This window comes from Pleurodeles waltl, chromosome 2_2 (genome assembly GCF_031143425.1).
Source record: "Pleurodeles waltl isolate 20211129_DDA chromosome 2_2, aPleWal1.hap1.20221129, whole genome shotgun sequence".
NCBI classification, from domain to species: Eukaryota; Metazoa; Chordata; class Amphibia; order Caudata; family Salamandridae; genus Pleurodeles; species Pleurodeles waltl.
The window spans coordinates 1,006,566,445-1,006,587,780 of NC_090439.1; the positions used below are offsets into that span (position 1 = coordinate 1,006,566,445).

The window sequence follows — 21,336 nt, forward strand, 5'->3', positions numbered from 1 at the left end:
TAAAAAGCCTTCCTCCGGTATTGAACCAAGTCACCTATAAACCTTGTCACCAGTCCTTTCTGTGGCACATTTTATGTTGTGAGCGAAGCCCACACTCCATCCGTAGCCTGCGCGGGAGGGATGCAGGAGAGGCGTGTTGGGCTCTGCTGGGTGGTTGCAACTTGGCATCGCCGGTGCATAATAGTGACTCATAAGATGAAGCATTCAGTTCCACTCATCAAAATGGTGTAAACATCTTACCTGTGAAAAGGTACTGTGAGCCTGCCATGCCCCTTACTTAGGTTTTCAGACAAGGATTTGTTGGTTCGAATCCATTCTCTAGTAGTAAGCGCTAGGAAGTGGTCCACATACTTCTTTTAAAAATAATAACCAGGTCCCTTCAGTGTTGCTCTTTGAGTGAATGTGTGGGGTAAGGACTCAACTGAGGACATTTAAGGGGCACTCATAACGTGTGGCCGGAGACATAGTTTGAGTGCATTTTTGCATCCTTTTTGGCCTGCCACTGAAGGGGAGCGCCTACATACCAACAACACCCTACCGATAAACGTAGAAGACGTGGATCCGATTAACCAGCTACGAAGCAAGTAGTGTCACCTTGCATGTTTATAAAGGAGTAACCACATATTGAGATTGCACTTTGTCGTACTCTATAGATAGCCTGTTAGATAGCTCACTGGCAAAGGCATTCATTTTTGAGATGTCAGTGTAACATGATGGTCATAGATTTCAATCTAGAGGGTCTTTAGTCCATCCATCTGGTGGTGAACAAAGGAATATGGTTGGCCATAAAATTATGACCTTTGATTAGAATGGTGGGTAAAAAACATCAGGTGCTATCAGCATCTATTCACCAAACAAATGGTAAAAGGTGGTGTATATGTGCCGTACTGATCATTGCTAAGGGTATATGTATTATTGATGTAAATGCACACACATTATATTTAAGCATATAGTGTATACTATTCCTCTTTTCTCTTTATTTTTATTGTAACATTTGCAATGTGTATAGCGCCTGTGTATTCTATCAAAGTAAATTGCATCTAAAATAATGAAAATAATATGCAAATATATTACATTTACCTTAGCTATGCCTTTTGATTTAAACCGCAAACCTGAATTATTGTAATGTAGAAAAGGTTATGTATAATACCATTAAACTGATAGGATGCTTCATTCTCACACTGGAATACTAGTGATATATATTCTTTTCAGTAAATATTGTACAGATTAATTCTATACCAAAACCCCTGTCCCCATAAATAAAAGAGAAAGCTAACTGCACCAAGACGAAGTAGATACAACTGACCCTTAAAATCTTTGGGGAGCATCACCACGCCTCAGATGCAACCTGCGGACTGTTAGGCCTCTTTCAGTAGGATAGAAAAGTCTCAATCTGTGGTCTCCCCACACAAGAAATACCAACAATAGTCCAAATGTCTTCTAAGTTTTCACCATCCACGGTTGCTGCCTTGACCAATGATGTCCATGGCCATCCTTCAAGGAAATTATGATTTGACTCATCGACCAATTGAATAATTATATATAACATTCTAATATATCCCAAACTGTAGAACGCCGGTGTAAGTAAAAAATTAGTTCAGCGTCGTTGGCTGCAACAAGTCTAGTTAAATGCTTCTGGGGAAGGGGGTAAATGATGTCCATGAATATTCATCATCAGGGCAGGAGCCGGCGGAGAGCCTAGTGTTGTATGGGCAGCTGTTGCTAATGGAAACAGTACTAGTTTTATTTTAAGGTCAACTCCGATATCTCTGAAAATGAGAAAAACTTGCAGAGTTTTTTTCATCTGCTATGAGGTAATTAGGAGGACGGAGATGATTAGTGCTTGCGGGAGATGTGGTGAGAGAGGTTGAACATTCCTAGTTGTTTCCGGACCATAGAGATCTGGGTGTGGTCTTCAGCAGTAGGACAGATAGAGGCGGGGGAGGAGAGTTCTGCAGAAGCAGCCTTCTGTGTGTCCACCAGCCGTGACTCCTCTCCATGAAGAATGAGGGAGGTCCTGGTGAGAATAGATAGTCAGTCGGGATAATTTGGTTTCATGACCTATGTTATGAGCTCAGACTGCATGTTTAAGACCAAGCGAGTGTTAGTAATCGATTATAAATTACATTTAGGCATTTGGCCAGTAGTTTTTCTTTTCATCTGCCCCCTTGATCTAGATGATCAGTTGCATGTTGTTGAGTATAGGGAGTCAGGGGGACCCCACAATAGGTGGAAGGATACGCTTTAAATGGAGAAGTGAGAGGTGCATTATGCGGGCCATAGTCAATGCAGCAGAGACAGTTGTCCTTCCAGCGCCCAGAGGCCTATACCAGTGGCCATTGTGTGCTGAGTGTGGACTCATAGAAGCATGTTGGTGCAGTCACTGAGCACAGGCATTATGTGCTTGAGACATCTAGAGTGCATCGTGTGGTTTTTGCTGCTTACCTTGTTTTTTTTTTTACTTTTCCGTTCCAGTTAATGTTGTGTCCCGGGACATTTTTAAACAACTACCCTAGTCCATGACTATACTGACTTTCAGTTCCTGAGTTCAACTGCGAAAGGGTTGACAAATAATTCTACTAGATGCTCGTGTCCAAGAAAGCAACACCGGTGTTTCCAAAAAGAATTGGCTGTCTCTTTGAGGAATGCTTCGGATTTCATGGATGGCATGCTATAAAACGTAATGCGACGTTGCAGGATGCAGTATATAATTCAATCCAGCATGTGAAATGTTTATACTTTAAAAAGCACAATAAATCCATGATCAGATTTTAACAAAAAAACTCCATATTATATAACCAGAAGAGAGTCCATATTCATCTACTCAGAACCAATTCTCTAATCAAATAATAAAATATCAATTTCTGGAAGAAGCCCATTATGATCCAGTAGTTTGATATGGACTCTCATATGGTTATATAATATGGGGTTTTTGTTGTTTAAATCTGAACATGGATTTAGTGATAGCAATAAGAATAGAATATGCAGATTTATGTAAAATTATTTCCCTCTGTTATAATTTCCACCCTGAAGAAGGGGCATATATTGCTGCAAAACACGTGTTGGCTGAAAACATCTTGTTTTAAGAAACATGTTAAATGCCATAGGAAATAATTCTATACAGATCTTCTCATGGTGTTTAAAAACTTGGTTGAAAACATTTGATTGTAGATCCACTGCTATTGAATATATTTGTGTGCAGGTATCAAGAAACCTAATGGAAACAACACTTTTTTTTAAGAAAGATGTTCTACTGTTAATTGTCGTGGTAATGTGCCTATAATAAATGCAAATAAAAATTGATGGACATGTATATTTATCTGCTTATTTGTTGATCATTACAACAAAAATTGTAAGTATTTTTACGTATCGATTTGGCTGGGCACCAGTCTGGTAGGTGTGCTTGCGAAGGGCCACCATTATCTTTGCCCACAACTTGATGTAGTTTAAATATGTTTTACTTCTCCAGATGGGCCGGAACATAGGAGCCAAACTGCAAATAATGAGAGCCAGTCGTTTTTAAAGTAAATTTTAGGTAATATATGTATTTTCAGTCTGACTTGGTGGAAAATGAAACACGATTCATGGTCATCTACGTCAGGCTATAGGAAGACTGTTGGAAAGTTAGAGGCTCAATAAAAACATTTCCAAGCATTTCTTCAGCAGTGATTGCCATTTTGATACAATTCACGTAAAGTAGAATAAGAACGGTAATCTCTGGTAAATTAAGAGAAACAAAGGAGAAAAATAATTAATAACTCCAAGCTTCAATAACCTGATTATGCCATCCTCTCCCGCAGAAATTACCACAGAAAGTACTATTTGCACATTCATCTGACACCACGCATTGGGTACATCACCATCCAAGATCAAAAGCATACTCCCTACCTACACGAAAGCAAGCAGATCCTCACTTCAAAATGATAGTGATTCATTGCAAACAACATTAGTGGTGGTGACATACAAAATGAGAGCAAATCTCATGCAGTGCCGTCATGCCATACACAAGGGGAACAGTGATTGACGTTCATGGCAAAGCCAAGAAGTGCCTTAACCTGTGCTCTGGGGGTTCCTCTTTTCAGCCACATGGGAGAGCAAGCTTTCCTTTACCCTCCTGTACTCCAGCTGTGTACCTCATTGGTTTCCCTGTTAGTCTGTGCATAATATTACCTGCACCGTCTCTCAGATTAATGGAAATCCTGCTATATACTCTTCTAGTGGTAGCTCTGACTTCACCTTGTCTCAGTAACAGCACTAATCTCCAGGACATTTGAACACATCAATTTCCAAGATGTGCCTGTTCTTTTCCAGGAGTTCTTGTGAAGTTAACCTTCGCGCAGGTCTCTTCGCCACTGCCGTGGAAATGCGCCCAAATCGCGTAGAATTGTGGTGCTTGCCTGGGCCTTGCAAGCAGATTCAGTTCTTTTCAACAAATGGCCATATCTCACAACTATAGGCCAATATTTAACACTCGCATTGCTCACAGAATGGTCTATTATATAGATTGTAGTTTATCAGGCTGTGAATGTTACCAAATGGGGCAAAGCCATATGAGGTGAGAACTTTGTGTCTTCAATTACGTTTTACCATTTTGTATTTATATATTCAATTTCTCTAAAGATATAAATCTGCATATTATTTTTCAGTGTGATAATGTTTCTAAAGAAACCTGTGAGGATTTGTTTGCTATTTTGTCATTAATATAAATAATAGAGCAGTACATGGTCAGTTTCTTTAGTTCCAGAGTTTGAAGTTTGCACGTGTATATCTGCACTACAGCTTTGTTTGGAGTCAGGTATTGCAGAGATCCAACATACTGTCTTAGTATATATAGGCAGAGAAGTAGGCTAGAAGATGAACAAATACCAAGTTCAACCGAGAAACACTCAAATGATAATTTAGAGATTTTAATTGAAAAAACCTGATTATACGCTACCAGATTGTTAGTGAGGTGACTGGGAAGGGAATCTTACTAATTAAGTTGTTGCTTTAGTGGATTTGTAGATACTGTTGTCATATGAGTCGCATGAAGTAGGCAATTCCAACATCAGATGCTATAATATTTTGTGTGTGTGCATATATATATATGTATTGTGTGTGTATATATATGTATATATGCATGTGTGTGCAAAAAAGGAATCACAGCGCCATTCACGCTGAGTTAGAGTGACAAAGCCTTTTGCCGTTTTACAGCAAAGTCTTTAATAACAGTATTAGCTAGTACCATCCATAACGAGATGTAAAATGACAAAATCCTTTTATCACTTCAAGCACAGTATTATAGCTTTGTATTTCTAAAATATCATCCAAGTCAACATGGAATGAATAAAAGCAACCCCGGCACATGTTTCGCTCTAATTAGAGCTTATCAGAGAGGTATAGCCCTTTTCCAACACAAGGGAGCAGCCAGTATATAAGTCAATGCCCTTTCAAGCTTAGAGTGCCACATACATTATGCACAAAATGAAGCAAGGAACTCTGGGTAGTTCCCATGTTTAGGTGGAGAGCAGTTCCTTTATACGGAGATTCCTACAACAACACTGACACTGAATCTGCTCACCTCAAATGTTGGTGTTTCTGAGTCTTCTGTGGTTCAGAATACTTACCCGTACTCATGTTTTTTTTCTTCCCTTTCTAGTTATGCCTTATCCTTAGGGACATCAATGTTTTTATTTACTGTTTCCAATGTTTATAAAACCTTTCTTCCGCTCAGTGAAACAAATTAGGTACACAGTGGCCGAATTCAAGTTTATTTTATGGTTTATTTTTGTCTTTAAAATTGGGGGGAGACATGTTATAGTCACTTTCTTTTTAATACACATGGCTTCTATATTATTATGTTTTTTATTTAAATGATGCCACTTTTAATTTTTAATTAAATTATGATCATAATCCTTCCATAGTGCTAAATAATGCACGTCTGCCGTTCTAAGCAATGTGAATAACAAATGTTACTATTGTACCATTTATGGGACTCAAATTGCCCACCTCAGAAGACTGGAAGGTTGAGTCTCTTCCCATTTATCATGGAGTGAGTAGTTATACTTGTCTCAAAATTAACAAAAAACAAAACCCTGGATCGAATCAGTTGCTCAAGCTGGAACAGTGAAGCCGGAGAGCCCTCTCTTTGTATTCTTGTACAGCACACATAGGCTCAGCGTCTCTTTGCTTTTCCAGACTTTCCCCCGGCAGTGTAGAAATCTCACCCCTCAGAGGAGAGGGTCATGAGGCAGCAATTGGAAGGAGGCAAGCAGTACAGATGATGCCAGCAGTCAGATGGGCTACGTTGCTTTCTAGTTTTTACAGTAATGCCCATCACTTGCAGTATCATTTCTGGTTTTAGCACTGACCTGCACAGGAGTGGCGCCATATTTCTTATTCAGATTGCTACATCTATCCAGGGAAACAAACCACCATAGTCTTTGCAAATAGATGTAATGCCTCTGCCTGGTTATTAGATTGCAGGAGACACGGACATGGATTGCCCATTGGAACTATCCAATACATGAGCCCCAAGGGGCCCACTTCCCCCAGGGTCCTCCCAAAGGGAGATCTTCGTTCCCTGTGGACCATGCTGAGTGTGGCAAAAGTAAAGCGCCAGTCCACAGGAACAGCTCGATCCGCCTGCTATGGGATTAGAATTCAGCTAACTTTATGAAAGGTTTGGACATCTCCAGACACTTAACCATGTCTCCCCTGCAGGCGTGTACAGGGATCGCTGCAGGCACTGACACTCATACCACATACTGTTGCAGGCTTCTTTCTAGCCTGACGTTGCCTCATGGCCCCTAACAGCGACTTACTTGGTGAAACTCTGCTGCGTTTTACGTTCACACTTCATGCACACAGTTACACACAGTTGGGAAAATAACTATGCATCCCCTGGACTAGTCACAGAACCCATTCATACAAGTAAGTACAAATTACTACACCTATATCCAAGTTCATTAGATATATGTGATTCTACGTGTTACGCATTATTATCGATTTAGTTCACTTGCCACATAATCCCCCTTCTGCATAATTTGCGGACTTCAGTCACAAAAAATAGCTCCCATCTCAAACAGATCAAATGGTACTTAAAATAAGGGGCTTGTGTGATCATGCTCAGCGGAATACTCGTTGTAAAGGTTATATTTATATGGGCACCTTCAAGTTCCTGATTGCTGCATTAGGGTGTTAAACTGTTACTGACAAGGTGAAACCTTGGCAGAGGCAGTATTAGTGTGTGTTAAATGGCAAAATAGTGAAATATTGATGCTGATTGTGCTACAATATGCTGTGTATTTTGCTTACCGCATAATTTAGTGAACCCTACCGTATAATTTGTTCCGCTGGTTCACGATAATTTCTGTGACCCTATCATATCACACACATCTGGCAATGTACATGCATAACAAGCTTTCTTATAGTACTCAAAACGTAAGTAGGATCCATTCTGTATAGCAGACTAGACACAACCACTATTATGTAAACAGCAGCCACATGATTGCTTTTCTATATCTTTATGGCAATCAGTGCCATAGAGTTTTTTTGTAACAAACATGTATATATCACATCTCTCATTTGGACTAAACAAAACCTTATGGGGTCCACAGGTCCAAACCCAGCCGCGGACTTGAACTTCCCAAGAGTTCCAAACCCCCCTTCGACACTGCCTAATATATGACTGTGTAAATTGGTCCACTTTACTAACAAAACAGGTTCCACAGCATCCCAAGCCAGTTCCTGCCTAACTGCATCTAAACATACATGTTATCATCAACATTGACCACTCACTCAGTCTCTTTGGTCTTCAGACCTGCATAGACAAACAACAAATTGCACATTTTAAAGCAGGATGAAAGAAAATTTTGAAGCTGCATAACTTTTTTTCCTTTTGGTGCAGAAGGACTTGTTTCAAGAAGATTTATAACCAAAGGTTTTTCCTTTGCAAGACCAAAGGGGTATAACATACTCCTAAAAAGGAAGCTCCAGGGGAAACCAAACTGGTTGTCCTGAGGAGTGGAACAGAAATGGATGGCAGCACCCCAAGGAGCCCAGTGTGTGGTTCAGTCATGAGTCTTCCGAGACGAGTTCTTGGGCCTGTGCGGAAGTGACGGGTAGCCCTGGGTTCTCTTTAGGAAGCCGCTTGCGGATGATGCTGACATAGGGCTCTTGAGCTTTGACGTAATACGCAGCCATCTGGGGAAGGCCTTCCATGCACACAGAGTGCTCGTCGATAATCCCACCTTTTGCCTTTTAGTGGACAGACCGTCCAGTTGTTCCGCAAGAGCGACATTTAATGACGGCTCGCAGCTGCTGTTCTTAAACAGCGTCTCATCCAAAGTTCTGTTTCTGCTTTACCACATCACTATTTCAAGTTTATTTTTGAAATTTCTAAGATAAACCCATATAACCATATGCTTACAACATCAAGTGTTGCCATCACAAAACATTTTCTTTAAAATAGCAGATTTATGTCAACAGTAACATCATGAAGTGCACACAACTGGTTAAGCTCAAACCAGTTTTGTTGGTACTGGCCAGACTAGCTGTGTCCAGCACACACTGGCCCATTGACTCAATTCCCTCTGAAGCCTGAGTTCTCAGCCTCTTCCGGGGGGGGTGGTGACTATGTCTGGATGGTTCTGCAACTTTGAGCTCCACCCAATCCCAGTGCCGGGAATTAGAATAAACCTCAACCCTTTATGTACACTCTGTCTTCTAATCAAAGCCTGCAGCCCATGTTTATAGTCCTTACGCTGTTGGTCTCGTAAACGCCAGGCATACAGGCTTTGGCAGAGTTGGTTTATCTGCGATAGAGAGAGAAGTCTGTCTTATGTTCACCTTGGCTTGTGTAATGGCCCAAAAGTCTTCTATCAACGTTTAGACCGACTAGGAAACCGAAAGACCTCTTTGAACTCCTCTACATACGTTTCACTTTCTCCTTCCACGAAGCACAAAACGTGCGCTTGTTCAGCAGCATGACAAATTGAGGCCTGGTGTAGTATGCCCCAAAGCAAGGTTTCATCTTTATGGTATGCTGTCAACGCGACAGATGCAGTTTCTAAATTGTTTGCGTCTTATAAATCAGCCGTAACTCCTAACAGAACAATTCAGTGGCTGCATTCACTGGCCGTCGGCTTCCACCGGAGGCGCCCTGGCTCATGGGTCAGAAGCCGGGTAAGTTCCAGCCCTTGCACAGCACAACATTACGACGACGCGTGGCCAAGCCAAGAACTAAACATTCCTGTGCCTGCTCGCGCTTCTTTCCATTTTGGAACGTTCAAAGTTTTCCCTTTCTTGTATTTTTCGGTATTAAATAATATTTGACTTTCTTGTGATAAAAGTGTTCTTTTTCATCGTGCACTTTAACTGTAAAATGAAACATTTCCCATACATGTCCTGCAATTCTGCCGCGGGCCTCAAAGCCCTGACTTGGTTCCTGTTGTCAATTTCATCCTCTGTGTACATTTTTGATAAAGTCTTATCTGTGCTCTTTTATAAATTGCACGCTTTTTCATTTTTGGTAAAACCCTGTCTATGTTACTTTTTTTTCATTTCGACCCTTTTTTTTTTCGATAATTGCAATACACGTTAATTGTAATATTTTAATAACCATTCAGTCAGATTAAACATACTTTGCACATGTCGTCCCAATCTTTCCTTCACCAAGTTGGGTGTTCCATACATGGATCCCCATTCCCTATTTTCATTACGTTGCCACTGCTTCCGTCACTGTGGGTTCACCGAGGGCCTTATTCACAAAACTGTACTTAAAAAATCGGGGGTATACCTCCATAGGCCTCCCCTGCGCCTGGCTTGTTGGGGCTGCAAGATAAAATCCTGGATTGCTCAGGACCGCATCTGTTTTTCGGTCATAGATGCAATTATTGTTTCTCGTCTGGATTTCTGCAATGCACCCTCCCTGGGCCTCCCTCATACCAACTGAAAAGACTTCAGCCTTTGATCCTCCCCTGCCACGCCTAGGCCACCTCTCATCCTAAACAGTCGCATTGGTTGACACATGGTTTTCAGAAGCCAGAGCATTTGCCACAAGGCCATACATGGTTCTGCTCTGCTCCTGAGATCATATGGAAAATATGTGTTCCTTGCTACCCAAAACCCAGCCTCTTCCTGTTCTCACCAAGGTCTAGTGTCTTTGCATTACAGGGCGCACTTTTCTGTCTGTTGCTACCAAGTATTGGAATTCCTTGCTCCGAGTCCCATTCACCTGGCTTCGAGGACTGACTGAACAACTGGATGCCTTCCACGTGCATCGGGAATATTTCAGCACAAGGAATCTCTTGAGTAACTGCGGACTTTAGAAAACGCTCAAATAAACAATACAATGTTCGGAGTAAACACAAAAGTATGAGTTTGTGTGTGCTCGCTGCATTCTACAGAATCCAAAACGCATGCTTTCCCACCTGTGACCCTAAATTTACGCTGTTGGGAATATGCCTTGCTGATTGTTTTTCTACAGTTGTAACTGTTTTTGCAGCAGTCCGCTAATCCTGATTCTTGTACTGGGTGATGTCAAATTTCAGTTTACAAATGGCTTTATTTCGTGCACCTTAGTTACTCTTAGGTCAGCATAACCTATGTGAATCAGGTCCTGCGTGTCTAATGATTCCATTTCAGAGAGGGTGTATCTTCACCGCAGTGACTTTAGCATTGAGTTCCATTCTATCCTTTCACTTCTACCCGTCACCATATAGTTTCTGGTTGTAAATTAAGGCCTTCAGATGTGCTGTTTCAATGCCTAGTAATAGCAGCTCTACAGTCCATGTCAGAGCTACTCTGTGCTTGGTTAAAAGTAAAGTGAGGTTAGTGAATCTCAATATACATTGCCTTTGCATGTTGCCTGAGTTTTACTGTAAACCACATTAACAGATCTCAGAGAGAATCTTCTTTCATCACTGAACATCAACCAATCAGAAGTGCTAGTTCTCTTAGATGTGTCAGGAGTATACAGCACAGTGGATGATGGGATACAGTAGTTGATCAAGTCATACTTGTGTGATCAAATCTGATGAGTAAAATGGGTAATACCACCTCTTCAACCGAAATATCTTTGTAGTGCCAGTCCGCAGACGATTTTTCAAATGCTGCTAAGCATACTGCCTTGCTACCATTTCTTATTCTGATAAGGATTAAGGGAGTGTACCTTTGTAGAAACTGATTATCCCAGCCCAGATAGAGGCCTGATTGACAGTGAGAAGAAAGCTACTATAAATATGAGTGATGCATCAAATGATTTGGGGTCTTTGTCGACAAAAACTGAGATTGCAACTCAACTTCTTTTTGTTACATCATTCATAAGGATGGAAGTAGAAATTTTAATTTCCCATGCCATTTAGGTAGTAGAATGGTCCTTTCTTTACTGCATGGCATCCTCAGTCACGGTTATTAAATCTTCTGATACCAACTTGATTTATATTGTGACTGGATCTGTGACCCTACATATTGATGCCTTTGTGGATTTTTCCGTGCGGTAGATGAGACTAGGCACCGGCCACTTTCACTTCACTGTGTACAGTGGCCTGGGGCTAGATCTGAGACCTACGAGCACTGAGCAAGACTGGAGAGATAACAGTTGGGATGCACAATGTCCCTGTGGACTCTCTACTCAATGTTACACTGGAACCAAAATCTACTCTACTGAAGAGGCCCAAATAGGCCAAAACCATTCGTGGGTTGCTTATGTTCTGATTCAGAGAGAACCTATCCTGGATGTTCAGACGGGACTGTTCCTACTGGAGCAGGACCAAAGCTGATTTGCATACTGCTGGGACTAATCTGAGGTATCATGGTGGGCAAATACATAATGGGTTTTTATGCTTCCCTGAGCAATTTCCAATTATTATTATACTGTTATAAAGTAATCCTCTCATCATCTTTTTGCGTGTTTGATGCAATGGTCTATGTGGGCAAGGGTATGCCCAGACGTGGATCCGGTGATACCTGTGCCACTGCGAACAAGCTGCACACAACTGAAGAGGCCTTAACGGGCAGAAACTTGTCTTGGAATGCTTTTGTTCTGGTTCTCAGAGGACCTGGCTTGATAGTTTGAAGCTGTCTGTTCTTGGTGGAGCGGGACCATAGCTGATTTGCATATGGCCGGCGCTAACATGAGGTGGCACGAGGGACAAAAAAATATGTTTGCGGGGCATTCTAGCTACGATCTCCCTTGGTGTAGGCCAGGTCCTGGCCTGAGTACCACAGCTACCCACATTGCCAAAATGCGTTAGTTTGGAATGCAAAATGTTGATGTTTCCTTCTTGCATTTGATGAACCTTTCCTGTCCTGGGCAATCGGCCTAGCCAAAAAAGAAGGGTACTGTTTGTATCAAGACAAATGTGAGAACACAGAATAATATAATATTTGTTATTATCATGTGAACTTCTCCTCTCATGTTTGGATTCCAATTGTAAGCCAGCGTGCAAGAAAGAACACATTTTGCTAAAGGCCCTCTTAACCCCTTAGCTGCTGGGCCTCCCCACTCTCCCCCAAGCGCTGAGCCCTTTTTTGGCTATGGCCTTCATAACTTTTTGCCCACATAAGCTATCCACACCAAATTTGCGTCCTTTTTTTCCAACATCCTTGGGATTTTAAAGATTAAAGATACCCAGAGTTTGTGGCTTCCCCTGGAGGAGGCCAGGAAATTAGCCAAAATACAGCAAAAATTTCGTTTTAAAAAAAAACAAATGGGAAAAAAGGGCTGCTGAAGAAGGCTTGTGGTTTATTCCCCGAAAATGGCATCAACAAAGGGTTTGTGGTGCCAAAATCACCATCTTCCCAGCTTTCAGGAACAGGCAGGCTTCAATTAGAAAACCACTTTTTTCAACACAATTTAGGCATTTTACTGGGACATACCCCATTTTTAAAAATGTTTGTGCTTTCAGCCTCATTCCAGTTAGTGACAGGAATGGGTGCGAAACCAATGCTGGATCCTGGAAAGCTAAACATTTCTGAAAAGTAGACAGAATTCAGAATTCAGCAAGGGGTCATTTGTGTAGATCCTACAAGGTTTTCCTATGGAAAATAACAGCTGAAATAAAAACATATTGAAATTGAGCTGAAAAAAACAGCCATTTTTCTCAATGATTTACTCTGTAACTTTTTCCTGCGATGTCAGATGTCTTAAAGCAATATACCGTTACGTCTGCTGTACTCTTCTGGTTGTGAGGATGTATAGACCTTGTAGGTTCATCAAGATCCCTAGGTACCCAGAGCCTATAAATGAGCTGCAACTTGCAATGGGTTTTCATTCTATACCGGGTATACAGCAATTCATTTGCTGAAATATAAAAAGTGAAAAATAGGTATCAAGAAAACCTTTGTATTTCCAAAATGAGCATAGGATAAGGTGTTGAGAAGCAGTGGTTATTTGCAGATCTCTGAATTTTGGGGTGCCCATACTAGCATGTGAATTACAGGCCATTTCTCAAATAGACGTCTTTTTTACACACTGTCTTACATTTGGAAGAAAAAAATGAAGAGTAAGACAAGGGGCAATAACACTTGTTTTTCTATTCTGTGTTCCCCCAAGTCTCCTGATACAAATGGCACCTCACTTGTGTGGGTAGGCCTAATGCTTGCGAAAGGAAACGCAACATGGACACATCACATTTTTACATTGAAATCTGACCTGTTTTTTGCAAAGTGCCTAGATGTAGATTTTGGCCCCTAGCTCAGCCGGCACCTAGGGAAACCTACCAAACCTGCGCATTTTTTAAAACTAGACACCTAGGGGAATCGAAGATGGGGTGACTTATGGGGCTCCCACCAGGTTCTGTTACCCAGAATCATTTGTAAACCTCAAAATTTGGTCACATTTCGGTGACAGAAAGTCCTGGAATTTGAGAGGAGCCACGTTTTTCCTTCCACCCAGCATTCCCCCAAGTCTCCCGATAAAAATGGTACCTCACTTGTGTGGGTAGGACTAGTGCCCGCAACAGGAAATGCCCTAAAACACAACGTGGACACATCACATTTTCCCAAAGAAAATAGAGCTGTTTTTTGGAAAGTGCCTAGCTGTGGATGTTGGACTCTTGCTCAGCCGGCCCCTAAGGAAACCTACCAAACCTGTGCATTTTTGAAAACTAGACACCTAGGGGAATTCAAGATGGGGTGACTTGTTGGGCCCTCACCAGGTTCTGTTACCCAGAATCCTTTGCAAACCTCAATATTTGGCAAAAAAAACACTTTTTTCTCACATTTCGGTGATAGAAAGTTCTGGAATCTGAGAGGAGCCACAAATTTAGATCCACCCAGCATTCCTCCAAGTCTTCAGATAAACATGGTACCTCACTTGAGTGGGTAGACCTCGTGCACGTGACAGGAATAGATCACATAACGGTCAATGTTGGTCCTTACATAGGGGCAACTGTTGACCCTTGGGTGATCCATTCCTGACACAGGCAATAGGTACAGGCACTCAAGTGGGGTAGTGTTTTTAATAGGACAGGTGGGGAAACACTGGGTGGTAGGAATTTTGTGGATCCCAGCATATTCCTGTAGTTTGTGTGACAGAAATGCAAGAAAGAAATAGAGTTTTTATTCAACATTTCAGCTTTGCAGGGTATTCTGGGTAAGAAAACTTTGGAGAATCCACACAAATCACAGCTCTGTTGACTCCCCCGGATGTCTAGTTTCCAGAAATGTCCGGGTTTAGTATGTTTCCCTATATGGCCGCCGAGCCCAGGACCAAAAACACAGGTGCCTGCCTTACAAAACCAGTTTGCTTTGTGATAGATAATTTTGATGTCTCCACAATCCGATTTGGGCAGTGGAATTTGGGGCTGAACTAAATTGGGGAGCTCCCAAGAGAGCACTCTCTCTCTCTGTGCCTGCTGCCGCATGCACCTGCTCTCTGGGTTGGGCTAACCCGCTATTGTCCCGTTGCACAGACTGCTTGCGAAGGGACAGCAGGACTGTCCTCATCACCTCCCTCATAATTACTGGAAGAGGAGTTATCGAATGGGGCTGCGCCATTTTCTTATCTCTCAGATGCTGTCTCAGTATCTGCTGTCTGAGTCTCTGATCCTACGTCAAAGCTGTCCTCTTTAACCCGAGTGCCGGCAGCAGTCATCCATCAAGATGCCATCTCTGCTACTGGCTAAACTGTTGCTCTAAAACACTAGCCTACGTAGACAGTCACAAAATTGCTGGTGTGTGTGTGTGTGTGTGATATGTGCAACAGTAGAGATCACCTTGCCTTCTCTTTTTCCCGCAGTCAGCACGTTCTTTCAAGACACTCCAAAAACACCTTGTCACATACCAATAGTCACAATCTTTAGCGCCTCTAGTGCCCAGTCCAACAATCATTATTGGTGCACCCACTCCCATATCCTCCTCCTCGGACTCCCTCACTACCACCCAGCAAAAGTGCCCTTCATCTCTCCATAGCCGCCCCTCCCGCACACACACTACATTTGTATTATAGCACAGGTAATGGCTGACTTTACTAATGTAATCAGCTATTTACATAAAATACAGATTTGCTCTTTGCGGTAAGCATATAAACCTTCAGCGCTACTTTATGGCATCAAAACTGCCACTAGACAAAAGTCTGATGCTTTTGTAGCAGAAACATAATGACAAGACTAACTTGACTTTTTTATTGCTGCCTAAAAGCTACAGTTGAAACGCGTCGGTTGAAGTATGTGCATTGCTTTGAAGATGTGAGCTGCAACTGCAAGACAACTGGTTGCAAATATATATATATATATATTTATATATATATCTTCAAACACTCCCTTGAAATAACAGGAGAACCAGGACACCTCCAAAATACAGTATTCCTTGAATTAATTTATTCCAGCATGAAACATCCAACGCGTTTCGGCATCCGCCTTACTCATGGATCCATATATATATATATATATATATATATATATATATATATATATATATATATATATATATATATATATATATATAGATGGATAGGTAGATATATCTATGTAGATAGATATATCATCTTATCATCTACATAGATAGATATATCTATATATATATATATATATATATAGAGAGAGAGATCTCTATATTTGTTTTAGTAGTTGAATGGTTTCCTTGGGGGCTGACCCCCCTCCCAAGTGAAATCCTTGGTATCTAGTTTGGTTTCCGGGCCCTCAATGGAGGGCCAGGAAAACTGTACAGGAAGGCCTCGTTTGAAAGGGGAGAGTCTCCCCTTTCAAACAAGGCCTTCCTGAACATCGGGAAGGCCTTTTGGCGCCGTTTTCCCTATTGGTGCAGGAAGCGGCTGCAAGGCCGCTTCCTGCTCCGATGGGGAAAACAAAACAGTGACGTCAGCGCACTGCGAGGGGAGACATGGAAGATCTTCCGTATCTCCCGGGGTGTTTTTTTTTTTTTAAGGATTTTTTAATCCCCTCCCTGGTGTCGGCTACTGGTCGTGACCCACACCAGAGAGGTAGTGTGGGCGTCGGCCAGTGGCCAACGCCCACACTGTAGGAGTTAATTACTTGTATATCATGGGTAAATAGTGCATAGGTTTCCTTCAGACCCATTTTTTAGATTTCACCAGCTGAAATGATGCCTAGTTGGTACACAATGAAAAATCATAACCTGTAGCTCAGTTGTTGGTTCTGTTTATCATATGTTTTTCTGCAACCAAAAAAACTACATGTCCCTGAGACTAGAAGAGTCTAATGGACATAATGGTCATAATGAGACATTAATTATGTAAATTGTGAAAATGTTGTCACCTATTTCTATTTTTTCTTACTGATTGTCATTATTTTTTGTTCTCAATGATTAATTGATTTTGGAAAGCCATCAGTGAGCTACACAAATTAATTTTGTCCACTTTTCAGAATTTTATAGCTTTCCAGGTTCACACATGGGTTTCATACCCGTTTCCACCAAAAAGTCAAATAGGCAGAAACCACCAAAAGTAGGAAAAATCGACTACCACTTAGAAGGATCACCTTTTATTGATCCATTTTTAGTAAAAATAAAACAAACACACACACACATCTTTCTGCACATCACTTTTTCTTATTTTTTCGAAAAACCCACAAAATGTTGCCTTATTTTGGCTAATTTCTAGGTTCCATCCAGGAGAATCACCAAAGCCTGGATGCGTTTAGAATCCTCAGCACTTATGAAAACAAGCATTGGCAGATCCAAAAGGTCTGGCTTATGCATGAAGGTTTTAAAAAAAAATGTCGTGATAAGTTAAGGCACCCAGTGTCATCATCCATGCACTCTGTCACTCATGCATCCTTCATCCATCCACTGACTCATTCTGGTATTCAGTCTCTGACATAACTGCAATAAAACACACACAAACTCAAAACACATATAAAGTGACTTAGTAGAATGTAAGTAGAAAAAGGGAAGTGTGGCTGCTGTCTAAAAACGCATGGAATATGGTTGCAATAATGAAACTAAACATAACAGTGTTTTTTAAATAGTCTATCCTTGCAAAGTTCCAGCTTGGCCGCATATATATTTATATATATAGTAAACTTTGTTGGCCATCTTGATATTGTAAAACTATGATAGACTATCAACAACAGCATTCCCTAATGGTCTCTTGGATTACAGGAAGTGGCTAAATGGGATGCTGGGCATTGCAGATGAAATGAGCAGCAAGCGAGCGACCCATCAACACTGCATGGAGAGCCACAGTATCGTCTTAGGAAAGATTACAATAAATGGAAGAGAAGCAACAAAATGAAAAGGGGCCTATGGAAGGAGAAAAGTAAAAACTATAGGACTGGCTAACCAGCCCTGACATTGAAGTCCACTCATTTTCAGGTGAATGAGCACGTGGTCAGAAAATGCTATCATACCAATGACTGATGTAGACTGAACAATCACCACATGCTGTACTGTCACAGTTTGACTATCTGTGTGTTTAGGTATATTCATATACACAGATGTATGTAATATTTCATGATTTATCGTAAGACAGCTAAAAAGAGATTCTAGCAAGAATTATTACATGGCAAATCTTTTTCCCCTTGGGTTTGTCAAAGGTGTTAACCAACATCTCAAACACCGTCCCTACAAAGGTAATGTGTGCCTTTTCATGTAACAAAATACCTGTCTATAGGCTTTTAAACAGAAAAATGTATCCACCCTTAAATGCCTATTGACTTTAACCTAAACTGTTCAAAATCAGTATGCCAGTACTACTGCATTTCTCATAATAAACAAAGCAGACCTGTGGCATTGAAAATATTTTTTGCTAGAGAACCATCTGGCCACTAGCTGTTATCATTGGCGAGTCACTATAGCCAACTAAGGCCACCTATACTGAGCTTAAACTTTCTACCAAGGCAACCATCATCCTTACAGTAATAAAATTACATAATATACAAAATGACAATTGACAAAGCAAAGTAGTGAATCTCCTGGGAGGGCCTAACAAGGACTTTGACAATGCAAATCTTCTATACCCACTGTTTGTCAGAGGGGGCTACCAGCACTGAAGCCCTTGCCTTGATGGACATCTGTGAGACTCCATAAAAACAAAATACCTGATTTTGAGCTTTAGTACAGAGCAATAACAATGTACTCGTAAATGCATACTGACTTTAACATATGCTTTTCAAAATCAATATGTCCGGCCTACTGCATTTATCATAACTTTTCATTATAAACAGTTAGGCCTGTACCCGTCATCATTGTCTTGTAACCATAACCAACTCAGACCTACTGTGTTAGTCATAAGTCTTCCCACAATACAACCATCAGGTATACTATAAACAAGAATACAAACATCTGCAAAATGCAAGTGTCAAAACAATATAAAATCGCTATTAATATAGAGTCTACTAATAGTGGGCTCCATGAGAGCTTTATTCAGCATGGCTGAAATCTATCTGATGTCAAAGCAAACACGTTTCTTTTTTGTTGAGGTTGTTCTTTGTAACTGGACAGATTTGCTCTGGTCGGACACAGGTTAGTGCAAAATCACATACCACAAAAACTTAGTGTTTCATTTCTGTTTAACTTTCATGGGTTGTGTGAGACCGTTCTGTGAATTCTGTGACTTTCCTCAGACATCACACAATTATATGGTATGTTTGACAACTTTAGATGCATTTTCAGTACAATTGTAAACCGTGTTTTTGTATCCATCTCACCAGATGCTAGTTAGTGTGGAGTTCTGGTCAGGCACAAGTACCCCAAGGGAGTGAATGAGTGGCAGGACATTCAATTATGACAGTATTAAACGTCACACAGTCCAGCTGGAAGCATAGGTCTTTTGCCTTTCTAACGTTGACAGGTTGTATGTTATCGTATGTGGGTTCACCATTCTGGAATGTTGTATCTCTGGATGAGGCTACCATTAGGTACATCATTTTACAAAGGTGGAGTTTTTTTAGGGCCTGATTTAGATCCCGGCGGATGGGATACTCCGTCTCAACGGTGACAGATATCCTGTCCGCTGAAATCGAAATCCTATTATATTCTATGGGATTTAGATTTCGGCGGACAGGATATCTGTCGCCATTGTGAAAGAGTAAACTGTCCGCCGAGTTCCAAATCAGGCCCTTCATTTTTATGGTATTTAATGCTAATTTTCTGCAAGAGCAGACCAGGATTGTTTGATGTCCAAGATGGATGAAATAGCAGTGTAGATTTAGTGTATCGATGGATGGATACAAGGGACAACAAGTTTCCTCTCAGCTGTATGCCAGTGCTGTACTAACTGGGTGATGCTATAGACCCTTGGTGATCCTGAACTGAACTTTTGAGGAATAGATTCCTCCCTGTGGCAAAATGATGGTTAGCTCATGTTCTGAAGAAAAGATCTACTGTGTTCCTGAGGTCAGTCATCATCCGTGAGAAGTATTGAACATGTGAAGGATTAGCTAATGGATGAATGAAAAACAAAAGCAAAAGAACCAGGATTAAATAAGAAGCTGTATCTCTTCTCTATCTATCAATCAGTGCAGTTTGTCTAGTCTTCTTTCCAAGACCTCATGCAGATGCAGTACAATCCTTCACAAGATCTGCAGTGAGCAGGAGAAACCTCTTATGAGTAATAAAAGTACAACTTCATCATCCACAGGGCCTCCTTTTCCATTGCTCGTTACCCCAGACATAGAGGGAATATCCTGATTTTCCCCTGAACAAAGGAAAAAAATGAGAAATTTTAAAAAGACTTCCGGGGGAATCATCCTTTCTCTCTCCCTAGGCCTCTGTGCACACCATTCAGGTTAAAGATCTCAGTCATGCCATATTCTCTGTGAGGTGTTCTGTAGCCAGTTTGCTTGAAACTTGTTTGGTTTTGGATTGTGAACACAGCCACATATACCTGCCCATAGTAACCACCCACAAAGCTGACCCCTGGAAGAAGCAAGGTGCATTTAACACAAGCCACTTCCCTCTATTGGCCAGGCCTGGAGGTTTGTTTTGCTTCTGTGCTGTGGCTCAGTGATGCTGTCATTGGTGGACAGAATGTTTTACCTGATTGCCTATCCTTTTGTTCAGGGCCACTGGGGGTACCTGTGGAACACAGCCCGTGACCTTCCACTTAACTCACAGTTCTGTACACACTGACCCTCACGTGACACGGTGCGTTTCAAGGTCAGCGCTAGGAACACCTTGGTCTCAGAGCTAACGGGATCAGATGCGAGAAGTGTTGTTTCATCGTCCATACTTCTGGCTTTGCTGTCGAGGCGGCTTCTATACTGCACTCCTTCAGGAAATCAAATAAACACAAATTCAAACAACACATGCACGGCCCAAAGTCTGGCCTAAAAAGACGCGGTCCCGGCTGAGACGTTTGAAAGGTAGCTGGAAGCCCGCGCCCTGGTGTTATTTTTGAGCAAATCCAAATATTCCTGGTTTCTCTCACTGTGACAAAGTGAGCTGGAGAGGCTGCTGGGCTGAACACCAGCGTCAGGGCGGGTTCTATTCCAGGAAAGCTGGGTACCAGGGCCGACATTTCCCCATCTCGGTTTGTGTTTGTTCCAGCTCTGTCGGAAAAAAAATTGGCAAGGTTGCTCGGAATACTTGGCAAGCCAGAAACAAACTCTGCCTCAGTCTGGGAATCCCAGAGGTCATTCGAGTTTGTAGTTTACCGCTTCATGCGCACCCGCGGCCCCTGCTACTGTAAAACTGGGGGAAAATGACCTTATCGTTATTTTAGTGACTGTACAGTGGCCGCGCGAACGAGTTGTTTGACACAGTTTAGATATTTGACATTTCATAGCGAGTCATCCTTTGTAGGAGAGATCTTGAAACAATAACTCTTGCATCCTGCTTGGCCCTGTCCAGTGCACTCTTTTTCAGAAACATGTTGCCAGTCAGGAATGCTTCCGACATGCATTTTCGTGCGATATTGGGCCTGAGCACTGAAAG

At 41.6% G+C, this 21,336-nt stretch overlaps 1 long non-coding RNA gene across 2 annotated transcripts in view; it reads left to right on the forward strand.

Annotated features, from left to right (window-relative positions):
* The window catches only part of LOC138282822 (uncharacterized), a 351,482-nt gene that overhangs the window by 15,399 nt on the left and 314,747 nt on the right, over positions 1–21,336 (forward strand). The gene's annotated exons all lie outside the window — the stretch shown is intronic.